The 12868-nt window shown below is 40.8% G+C and overlaps 1 protein-coding gene across 3 annotated transcripts in view; it reads left to right on the plus strand.

Moving 5' to 3' along the window:
- LOC116394835 (polypeptide N-acetylgalactosaminyltransferase 18-like) overlaps positions 1–12868 on the plus strand; it is a 172905-nt gene that overhangs the window by 147264 nt on the left and 12773 nt on the right. The window lies entirely within an intron of this gene.

Here is a 12868-nt window from a genome sequence, read left to right on the forward strand (position 1 = left end):
ATGCACAACTCCTGTGTTTTACTTATTCTTTTTAAATCCACTTGCTGTCCAGACAGTTTCTTCTCTGAAAAGAGGACATATAAAGCAAAACAGGGCTTTTTTTCTTTTTTCTTTTAAACTTCTTGTGGTTGAATGATCTTTTTTAATCTTTTCCTTCTTGAGATATGAATAGGTCATCCAGCAGATGTGGACCCAAATGTTTTAGTTTTTTTTGCTCCAGGGGTAAATCGCTAAATCAAACTAGTTAATAATAGTTAAGCTAATAGCTAATAGTTAAATATTCTACACGATTCATCACTATTGTTGTAACGTTAACGTAAGTACAATATCAGTCCCTCTTTAGCTAGCTAGTAAGATGTGTGCAGCCTTGCACCATTAAAATCAACTAATGGGATGCTTCTAGGGGACAGTGCCCCACCAAGCGGGAACGAGCAAGCAGCTCCATGCACGAATAACTAAAAAAGAGATGACATTTTAGAATATGATCAAAAATTGTACGAGGTAGACAACGTTGAGTTTTGCCATTATTGTGTCTGACATCGTGAAAAGCCGAGAACTTCTTCTGAACAACAGCACCCTCTGGTGGAGCTGTGCCCCACGGGCCCCTAATTCAAAAACACAGATGGAATGATGGCCTATTTAAATTCATCCAGCAGAAAGAGAGCAACATTAACAAGTATTCCGGGACTACTCCGTGTCCGTCCGCCTAATAAATGACAATAGTGCAATAACGCTTGTAGCTCTGTTTTGGACTATATAAAGTCCAGAGGAAAATATCTGGCTTTTTAGCTGTTTAATGCTCCAATATGTTCGTCAGCTAGTTGCTAACTTAGTTTTTCTTTTGTTTAATCCTAGTCAGGAGCTTTTTTACTGAAAACAGGCTGCGTGCTGATATGATGTTGATAAAAGCTATGATGAGAGTTATGGGCCAGAAAACCAAAACAATGAGCTAAAAGACACTAAAATGCTTTTCAAAGATGAAAGAAACTGCATATTCAGTCATAAGTCTCACTGGGTCCATCATAACAAGCAACCCATTTCACATTATAAATAATCATTTAAGCCTTTTTTTTTTAAATGTCTTAAAAGTCATTTAAGCCTTTTTTTTTTTTAAATGTCTTAAAAGTCATTTAAGCCTTTGTTTATGTAAAGGTTTTAGTTAGTGCAGCATAAACCATTCCCAAGTTAAGAATAAATTGCACTGTTTGTAGTTAGGCAATAAAGTAGAGGAGATTTGAGAAATAGATAGTGGCTCTCTGCATATATTGGCATCAGTAATGTTTAGCTATGGGGGCTTGTCAATTTCATAATTGAGAAAGTGACATTTCCATGATGAGTAAAGTGGCTAATTAGAGCAAGAATCTAAAAGGATATGCTAACGAAGAGCAGATATATCACCATGCTATAATAATGCTGATTTGTCATATGCTGTTTTGCTTGTAGAGTGAAACTTTTCAGCTCTTGCTGCTGAAATATCTGACAAGTAATCATCAAGTCATTGAGGCCAATCGACAACTCTATCCGCCTTCTGCAGATGAAAGGGGCAGTAGAGACAGCCCTTATGGTGCTTTAATGGAGGCACTAAAAAACACTTCAAACACCAAGGGAGTGTGACTGCATATTTCCACTTTTCACAACTTTGAAATGCTCTGTTACTTGACTAAATTAAGAATTCATATTCTACTGTGTGCGTTATATTCTGCCTGCCATAAAGAAGCTTGCATAATCATAACTAGATTCCACTACATACCCAGCCCGACATCTAAAAGAGCTTTCTAGAGAGGTTAATAGATCCGACCGGCTTCTTGACGTCGGAAACATCCAACTTTCTATCTGGGTCATACTCAGCAATACAGCATCAGCTGCTGAAACAGCTGTGCTGGCATTTCCCTGTGTCTTTGCCTTTCACATTTTCTCTTTCCTGGACACAACATAATCAGCACGTGCTGATGAAAAAATTGAGTTATTATTATTATCTCCCTCATTGTCTTTATTTATTGAAACACAAGATATCGACATGAGTGTTTTGCTTAAACTGGGCACAAAGCTCGAGAGACACTTGACAACATGAACGTGGTGGTTAGGACAGAAATACAGCAGGTAAGAGTATTCAGCATGTGGCAGAGCAGAGTGCTCCCATGCAGTCCCAGCCAGCAGTGCCCAGAGTGGGGCCTGTGGGCCCGTCTTTAGGGAGAAAGAATGATGCAGTGTTATTCATCTGGCCTATATGATGCTAATTTGTTCAAATCTGAGGGGTTTTGTCTTAAAACTCGCGTTTTAAGACACAAACGAGTTCAAAGCCAAGCATGTGCTTCTCCAGTTAGTAGTGAGCAGATATTTAGCTGCAATGGAGTTACTTTGAGATATTAAAAACAGAGCAAATTAACAGATAATTTATTCGCTCATGTTTGTGGAGGAATTTTATCTAGAAAGACATAATTTACCCATTGCAGGACAACATTTCTTCAGATAATAGGGGTATTTGGGGGCTTTACGAGGATACGTCAAGATAGCAGCAGAATATCATTGCACAGTATAGGATCAGCCAGGCGAACTAATCACTTTATAGACAGGAGATTACTTATATTACGCTGCACATTTAATGAAATGCAAGTTATTATCCTGTACCTTCTGCAGTAATTATAGAGGGATTAGAGGATGTTAGTATATAACAGATAAAGCCATAATCTTTGCTGTTAAGGGATATCCTCATACACATCATGCATACATGACCTCTCTTTGCATTGGCCAAATGAAATTTCCAGTCTCAGTGACTAACCCTGCTCAAACTGACACATGGTAAAATAAATGACCAAACCAATTTCCACTACCAAAGCTGGTTTATTGCACTGGTGAATGCCGAAAAGATGCCATGTTTAAGAGTTGTGAGACATCAGTGATAAGCAGCCTGAAGACGCAGAGCGAAAAGCAGCAGGATCCGTTTCATAGCTGACATCAAAGACTCAAACATTCCTCTGGTCTTCTATCATGCCTTTAACACTTTCATTCTTTATTCATGTGGAGTATCTTTTGTAATGTTATTCCCCACAGTCCCTCTTATTCCCCATTCTGATCCTTTTTTGCTGATTCGTCCAATCCTTTAGATTATCTCTGGGTCCTCTGCTTCCTGAACAGAATTACTCCATTTCTGTGTGTGTGTGTGTGTGTGTGTGTGTGTGTGTGTGTGTGTGTGTGTGTGTGTGTGTGTGTGTGTGTGCGCGTATGTGTCCAACAGGATGGATGAATGTGGCTTTTGAATAACTAATAAAGTGTTGAATGTCACTGATGCATAACGTTCCTCAATTTCCTTTTCAGCCACTTGACAGATGAGGATGAGGATGAGTAAGAGGGAGAAATAGAGACACAACAGTAACTATTTAGGAGTGAAGGATTTCTTTGGCAAGCAGTTAAGCACTTCTTTACATGTGTAGTAAATGACAACAGTTATCAAACTCATGCCTCGTTTATGTCACGTCAACTTTACTGTAATACAACCCTGCCCACTGGGGAAATGATCACCTAGTGATTCAATGTTGGAGCTTGGGACAAACCTGCAGACTCACATAAAGGATGTTTCCAACAACTTGTGTAGCATTAACCTCAGGACCTAATCAAAAACTAGACAATAAGGACTGGTCAGTAACCACGTGAGTTCTGATGGTGGATGACCGTGAAAATCCAGTGAGAATGCCAGTTGTTGGTCGTTCTTGCATCAAAACAAACATGAAGGGCAACCAGAAGATTGCACTGTTCATATGCAGTGCAATTTGGACTGTACGGGCTTCAAGTGTAAAACTAGCTCCAATTGTTCACTTCCAATCACCTGTCTCAGCATAGTAAGTGACAATGTAGCGCAAAATAGGAAGGCCATCTGCATGCTTTCAGCTATTATCCTGCTTTGGGGGGGGGTTCACCATAACTGCCAACTTAGTGTTCCAGTTTAGCATTATTTTATACATTTATGTTATCTTGGCTCTTTATTATTACTCCTCTGTATGTTTTTCGTGTACTACTTATGGATACATTCAGCGGAAAACATTCAAATATCAAAATGGTCTGCTCTTCTGGACTTTACTGTTTGTATTCAGATTCTTTGTAACATTTATACTTTTAAAAGATTATCTTTAAGATATTCAGATCAAACAACTATTTGCTATGTAAAGACACCATGGAGTAATGTCTACATGAACAGAGAATGAAGTCACTGTCCCTCTGTGTCTTGTAATCCGAGCTTCTCTTTGCTTTGATTACATAGTCAGGCAGGCTGCTTGCCTTTCAGTGCATGTTAGTGTATGTGAGCACGTCTCACTTGTTAGCTCACGGTTGCCGCTCTGCACTGCTCTCATATTGTGGCTACAGCTGATGACAAGTTTCAGGCACTTCTGCATTGGCGTCACTTTTCAGAAAAGAAGGTTGCAGCCTGGTTGTGTCTCAACATGCAGCATTTTTTACACAAGTAAAGAAAAACAAATATCCCATACAAATATATCTCTGTAAAAGTATTTCATTATTTAAAGTTGCGGTATTTATAAATGCTAAAAACTTGTAAAAGGTTATGATATTGTAGCCATATGTTTTCTGTCCCCTGGGTAAGCACACATCCATACCTGTTAATGAAACCCGTCTCTACATCGCATTTGGTAGTTTCCAAAATGTTTATGTGGCTGTTGAATCGGGGGCTAATTTCAAGCCACTGCAAGAGGTGCAAATGACAAAATGAAGTGTAAACCACATCATGTAAAAATCATGTAAATCGGATGCAGATTGTCACAAAAACGCATATTTCCTTTTGGGTTGATCCCATTAATTCTGTAGGAGGAGTTCATTACAAAGTACAAAGGCTGAAAACTGCGAAAAAGTGACAAAAAAGCACAACATGGCAGGTTTACTGTATGGCCCCCTAGTGGTTGAATGAGATGAAAATGTCAGGGTGTGTTACAGGATGCAATGTGCACATATGCTGCAAATTTTGTGATTTTAGGACAAATGGTTGAGAAGTTACGTGTATTAATATATAAGCCGCGGCCCTAAGAAGTTTATTGGTCCATATCTTGTAAATGCAAAGAGATATCAAAAAGCTTTTGATAGCTTCAGATGATGTAGATCCAATAATAATCCAGAGCAAATTTGGTAGCAATCAGACCCAGCATGTAGGAGGAGTTTGCAAAAATGTGTTTTTCACAAAATTCAAAATGACGGAAAATCTAAGAAGGCGGAGTTTAGGGGTCTGAGAGACTTTTTTGTAGAGCTAGCGGAAATGGACATGTGTGTCGAATTTCAAGTAAATCGGAAATACTGGCCGAGGCGTGTTGCCGGTCCAACTTCTAGGGGGCGCTAGAGAGCCATTTGTTTACACACAAATATGCAACCTATATCAAATGGCTATATTCACCAGGCCTGACAAGTGTGCGAAATTTGGTGAGTTTTCAAGTATGGCAAGTCCCCCAAATATGCACCCAATGTACTATGTGTATTCGAATTTCAATTGGGCCTTCGCGGCCTGACGTTTTCGGTTACTCGGGCCCTAATTACTAGGATACTGAACTTGTAAGTAAGTTCAGGCATAATAAATGAACAAGCTGCAATCTTGTAGCAGAATTTTTTTCCCACCGCAACGTTGAAAAAAAACAGCCAGGCCTTGAGAAAGACATACCTAGTCATAGTAAGTTTAAAAGATTCAAAGATCAAACTTTGAAACACAGCCTTGCCACTTGGAAAGAGAAAAAGCTTTTCCTACTTTAAGACATGGATGCATCTTTTGGGAAAAAGTTGGAAGTGTATTAATGATTTAAAATAGAGCTATTTCACCAGGGATTCAGTTTGATATAAAGAAAACGCAAACCAATTACCAGACTTAAAAAACTTTTGACAAAAAGAATGTGGATGTGCTTGTCAGAGAAACCCAATTACCAACCTTTCTAAAACTTTAACCTTTGACAAAATTGATCTGTGAGAAAGTTTGTCCGTGTCTATTCATCAGTTGGAAAGAAAAACAATCACAATCTCTGTGTGGGTTCAAATGCCATCTTACGTACTTACAAAATCTGACTCCAAGGTATTCATTTCCAACAAAAGCTTTTACTTTCACAGAGAAAAAATGCAAAAAGCCCCACGAGCAATAGAATGTAGAAGAGCCTGCCGGTTTATTTTACGGCTCATTGAAAGGTGGTATGAAATGGAGATATTGAAAAGGTTGTCATGGCACTGAAGTAATCCATTTTTAAAATGACTGTCTGTAAACCTATGTGACAAATCGGATCAGTGTACGATACCGAAATGAGATCTCGCTCTCATTTTTTAGGCAGTTTGTTATGTGCATCTATAAATAACAGCTTTTCTGGAGTTGACCTCAATGTCTGCTCTCTCTCTTTAACTCTCCTCCGATACCTCTTTCTGCTCCACTCAACAGGATGAACCTCTTCATTATGTACAGAGACAACTTAGGAGCTGCTGCTGTGTGTTTATGTTTGTGTTGTCTTCTCTCCAGCTGAGCAGATGGCTGAGGGAAACACCATTGATGAGCCCGTCTAACTACATTCCTAGCTCACCAGGAGGGTATCGTCATTTTCATACAGAAAATCAGATACCTAGGGAGTAAACTAGTGGGTCTGGCCGTTGTAGCTCAGTACCGTTAGGATAGTGGCACAAGGTAGTGTAGACGGTCCCCAGTGCACGCTAGTTACTAGCATACACATCGTGGGCCGGCGACTGCTTATTAAAAAGTGAAAGTAATCTAATTTACGGTGCTTCGCCACATTCTCCCCCTGTTCTCTTTTCTCCGTCTTTTCTTACTGCTGCCTTTGAGTTTGAAGGACATGACTGCTCGCTCGGCTCAGCTTGTCAGTCTTGACAGATTTCGCACATAAACTAAACACCATATATCGTATTGTCACTTGATCAAATAGAGACTTGACATTGGACAGCATCAACATCAGTGGCGGGCCGTGCATTTTATACCTGGGCCTGCACTCGTAAAAATGAAGCTCAACACCTACAAATACACTATGAGTGCAGATACATGAATATTAACGAACAATGCATATAGTCAAAATCAATTCACTAAAACACGCATTCCGCCACTCACTCAAGAGCACGGGCCATTCAAATATTATTAACATCAGAGGGAACAATATTACCCATATCATGAAAATGACACGATAGACAAATTAACAGAGTAGTAACTCTCCTATCACTTCCTCTAGGAAATACACGACTCCATAGTTCTTGTTACTGACGGATTTATTCGTCTGTCAACACCGAGAGGGAAAACGAGTCCACTTGAAAACACATGAATCTTCAAAGATGATCACTTAAAAACTTCAACTTAACTTTAACACTTTAACTTTAACACTTTAACTTTAACACTTTGTGCGGAGTATATAGACCGCTGCCACTTCGCGCGTCTTCTTGTTGTTGCTGTGGCTAAATGTGTCCACAGCGCAACATAGGACGTAACAATAGTTCCTATCATATAGAAAACCAAATGAAAATCCATATTCATAAAAACAAGTTGTACAAATAATAATATATAATATAAACAAGCATATTAAATAATGACATACGTAATATTTATGGCAGTTAAAGCTACTGCAAAACTTGCAAAACTTGCAAAACTTACCAAAGCTGCTGTTCACTATTTAAAGACAACGTCAATGCTCCTTTCTTTGTTAACAAAGAGTTTAATCCCACGGTTGTTCAGTACATCCGTGCGTTTTAGTTCTAGTAAGAAGTCCTTCTCCATTCATGGACGCCAGTGAAGACAGTCGAGCCTCCCCAGTTGTATTTCTTGAATACGTTTTAATGCGTTTGAGGCTGAAAATGTCCGCTCAACAGAGGCAGCAGATATTGGGATTGTCACCGCCCAACATGTCACGCTAGCCCACTGACCAATCACGTACTTGTAGACCAGCTAGCAGACTCTGGCACTTCAAAGAATACGCCCAACATGTCAAACTAAAGATCTGATTGGTTGAACACTATGACAATCAACAATATCGTCCCCATTCACTTAAACTGCACATGGATGCACTTGTGAGTCTGCAGGCCTCTGCCTCTGTTCTTACCTAGAGACACAGAGGTGAAATCTGATTGGATAAAAGCTCTACTTAAAACAAGCTGCACTGGAAGCAGAGCAACTGAGGAAGACAGTAGCTGTGCAATAAGAAAATAAGATAATGGGAAAAATATTTTTATAAATTATAATCCATGTCGTGTATTTAAGAGAAATTATTAAATTATAAAATAGCTATAACTTTGTGATTCTGTTTAGGCCAGCAGAGAAGACTTTGCAGACCCTGACGGCCCGCCACTGATCAACATACATATTATATGACAATAGGACTAAAACAACGAAGAAAATCAGAAATAAGTAATTTTATTAAATAATGTTCATATACATTTTTGACCCTCTTGATTTATTACCTCAGTAAACATTGCAAACATGAGTTTATGGTCTCAATCTCTAGTTTCAAGTCTTCTTCAATACAGTAAGTAAGTTATGGTCCATTTAGAGTCAAATAGACTATAAAGCAGGGGATGCTTTAGGGCGGGGCTTACTGCGATAGCAGCTACCAGAGACAGCGTCTCTACGTCAATCCTCCACAAAAGTCCAAGATGGCAACGGCCAAATCGCCAAACTTGAGGCTTCAAAATGTCAGTCCACAAACCAATGGGTGATGTCACAATGACTACTTCCACTCCTTATATACAGTACTTTTCAAATATGTCCTCCTGTCGTCTGTCCTCCCGTCGTCTGTCCTCCCGTCTTCTGTCCTCCCGTCTTCTGTCCTCCCGTCTTCAGTCCTCCCGTATTCTGTCCTCCCGTCTTCTGTCCTCCCGTCTTCTGTCCTCCCGTATTCTGTCCTCCCGTCTTCTGTCCTCCCGTCTTCTGTCCTCCCGTCTTCAGTCCTCCCGTCTTCAGTCCTCCCGTCTTCTGTCCTCCCGTCTTCTGTCCTCCCGTCTTCTGTCCTCCCGTCTTCTGTCCTCCCGTCTTCTGTCCTCCCGTCTTCTGTCCTCCCGTCTTCAGTCCTCCCGTCTTCTGTCCTCCCGTCTTCAGTCCTCCCGTCTTCTGTCCTCCCGTCTTCTATCCTCCCGTATTCTATCCTCCCGTATTCTGCCCTCCCGTCGTCTGCCCTCCCGTCGTCTGCCCTCCCGTCGTCTGTCCTCCCGTCGTCTGTCCTCCTGGCTGCTTTGTCTCAGCCAACAGAGAAGTTTACAAAAGATAAAAAGCTAGAGAGAGCCGGTGTTTGGTTTGTCTGTTCTGGGCTGCTGTAGAAACATGGCGGAAGAGAACCCGCTCTCTAGGTAGATGTAAATGTTGCAGTCTCAACACCGTCACACTAATCACTTTGTTCCCCCCAATGTACAAGACTCATAATTACAACAGTGGCCGTTGCATAAACATGTCATTCTGGGACATTTGTTAAAAAAAAGATGCATGCTTTCATTTTCCATGCAAAGTCTGTTTTGGTAACCCCTGACCTTCCAACCAACACTACTTTCAGGCTAAATATTTGACAAATATAATGACCAGAATGTGAAGCCATTTCCACGTAGGATGAATCTTTGAAGGCTTTATGAATGTCAAACTTCACAGTTTCTAATGTTTAGGATGAATGCCCCTAGGGGCATCTGAACGTTGTGTCTTGTTTTACATAAAACTGCTGTGCTGTACATTGACAGTAAACAACCTTTGTCTGAACTATGTCATGTGGTCTTTGACGAGTAAACAGCACATCTGTGTTTCATCTGCTGAAGGTGGACATTAAACACCAGATAATTAGTCTAATTTACATTAGACTTTATTCTTTCCAAGCTTGTTAATGTGTACATCCTTCATGAGAGGTACAGTAGCTATCCGTCTCACAGAGCACTGTGCTAGTCCTTCTATTAGAGGTTTTAGGAAGCCGTGACAGGAGAGAAGTTAGCATTAAGCCCTCTGTTGGGAGCTGAGCTTCAATCTATTGACAGATGCAGGTTTTATCGCTCTCATTAGTGTAGATGCACATACACAGACACCAAAATCCCACTCAGCAGCATTCACACATGCTCAACACGATGGCAAGCCCTTTAAACATCTAGTCAGTTGGGCTGAGTGGCAATTTGGTTTTCACAAGTGGAAATTACTTTTTGATGTTTAAAAATTGAATTTAAAAATGTTAATTCAAGATATGTGAGTTTGAGTAAAAGTCAATGGTAAAGTTGACTATTTGTATAAAGAAAATGAACATTTTCACTGTTAATAAATGAAATTGTTGATATCAAGAATTAACATTTTGACTAGTGAGAAATGAACTGTAGATATATTTAATTAGAATTGTGACTAGTCACAATTAAATTATGGATATGTTGGCTTGAATTTCTAACTAGTTAATAATTATTATTACCACTAGTTATTAAATGTTAAAAGGGCTTTCCATACACATTTACACATACAGTTTGTGGCTGGTTTGCAGTGTGATAATGGCTCCTACTTTAAGAATGTCCTGTTACTGCAAGACGGTCATCATTCTCCATTACCTCTACGGGGCTTCTACACACTCCTCTGCAAACACACACACTCACAGAGTCCACTCACACAGTCAGTGTTCCGTTTGTTTCATTACTTACTCTTTTATCACTCCTTGTTCTCAACTGTTTCTACTTGTTTGGATTACATGTCAACCTTGAACCTTTTCATTTGCTTTACGCATGTCAGGTTGTCCGTGACTCTTTGTCTTGTGTTGTTCTGTTAGACTCAGGGAATGCATATCTCACTTTATGGTTTGAATTTTTTAAATACTTAAGGTGTGTGATTTAGCTTGGTAGACATCTGTCAGGCTTCGCAACTGGGCCAACATTTGCATTCATTACAATGATTCATTACAATTTTAATTTAATTTTTTCAGGTATGCAAATTTCCTCAGCTAATATTTAGCTAGGATCTACTTTTCCATCCTTCATCACTTACCACTGATTATTTTTCATGTTTTTCTTCTTAATTAGATCAGTTACAGGTGGCCTGTTTATTTCCTGCTACATTAAAGTGAGAATGTTGTTTAGAGGTTTGCAGGTGAGGTAAAAAACAAAACAAAAAAACACTTAACATTCAAAAAATAGCCTACTTCCATTACTCCCTGCTGATAAAGACTGAACTCTCTGTGAATAGACTACAGCTTTGGATTTGCAAAGATGCATTATTTTAAGATGCAAAAGTATTTGCTGACTCAATTTTGGTTCAAAAATAGTTAAAGTGCTTGGCGTGCAATCTTGCCCTCAGTAATGGGCTGCTATAGAGGCCTATTCTCGGCCCATCGCTGTTTGCATTACATATAATAGACCCTTTGACAGTGGTCTACCCAGACAAAAGCACACATAGAGTTGGTCTGTTTTTCTGTGGGCCTGTGTGGCCCTGATGTACAACTTTTGTACTGAAACAGGGCAGAGTGGGGACCGTCTCCCCCCCCCCCCCTGTTCTCCATCCACTCTCAGGCAAAAGAAAGGATAGAGCTAAATCATCTCTTGTAAATCCAAGAGAACCATGGGGAGAAAGGCAAGTTGGGACTCATCACTACTCCCCCATCATCTGGCCTAAACCTACAAAGCCCCTCGTAGGCTTTATAGGGCTTGCATCTCCCAACTCAACGGGTTCGAAGGGGTCGCACTGCAGAGCCTCCAGGACCTACCCCTGAGTCTTCAGGCTCCCTTCAGAAATTGTACAATGAGAATACTACAGTCCTCAACAAGCCTGCACTTCCCCACAAGGGCTGCTTTGATGTCAGCCATCATACTTTTAAGGATCAATAAAGTATTTCCCTTGTCGAATCTTGCCGAAAAAGCAGAATCTTGTGAGACCCACACGGGACTGGGTCTGCTTGGTTTGCCCCACACCACAATTCAAACACCCTCCAACAGTGCGAGTATGCTGTCCTCGTAGACTGAGGCTACATCCACACTAATCCACGTTTTAGTTTAAAACCGGGGTTTGAAAACAAAAAGGATCTCCATCCACACGGGCGTTTCAGCATTGTTTGTGAAATTATTTACATTAGCAGGGGTCCTGGGGATGTAAGTGAGTTAGTTGGGGTCCTGGGCTTTATTGATGAACCCAACTGCAGATGGGAAGAAACTGTTTTTGTGGCGTGAGGTGCTGGTGGTTGTGGGGCATGGGCCCCTGCTGATCTGGTGGTCTGGACCTGGTGGATGAGGTCATGGGGGATGGGGTCAGAACTGTCCCATTGTCTTTCAAAGCAACAGTAAAACTCGTTCAGCTCGTTTGCCAGGAGGAGCTCATTCATGGGCCAAGAACAGGGAACAGTGGGTCAACTCCCTGGAGGCAAACAGATCCAGGCCAGATCTCTACCACCACATCTGGGTGAGGCCTCTATTTTCCAAGGCTTGGGCCTCCCCTGGACAGCCAGTCTGCTGCCTGATTCTCCAGCCGATGTACCTGTATGGCTTTTAAGGACCGAAAGCGTGGAGACGCCTACAACCATAGCTTGTGCGCAAGTCTGCAAAGGCACGGGGTGCCAAGGCTTCGTAAAAGAAAAGTAAACTGAAGCTGGCAACCGTGGGTCATGGTCGAGACCACCCTGGTGGAATACGGAGATTGCTATCTCATCTACAGAAACACGGCTGACGATCTATGACTCGCCCAACTCGTTCTGACCTTTGAACCGATGAAACAACAACTTCCCCCCCACTCACGGTGAATGATCTCAACACAATTTCAGCAGTATGAAACACAGTAATTTCTACACAATATTAATGATCTCGGTCGTTAATCTCAGCGCTTATTATGCATACACAACACCACGTTATAAAATGACACAGTAACTTAAATGAACACAAACAAGATAATAAACACAATGACCTAACTAAGCCCAGACAC

The sequence above is a fragment of the Anarrhichthys ocellatus genome, unplaced genomic scaffold, assembly GCF_004355925.1.
Source record: "Anarrhichthys ocellatus isolate YVR2014 unplaced genomic scaffold, GSC_Weel_1.0 scaffold41, whole genome shotgun sequence".
NCBI lineage: Eukaryota > Metazoa > Chordata > Actinopteri > Perciformes > Anarhichadidae > Anarrhichthys > Anarrhichthys ocellatus.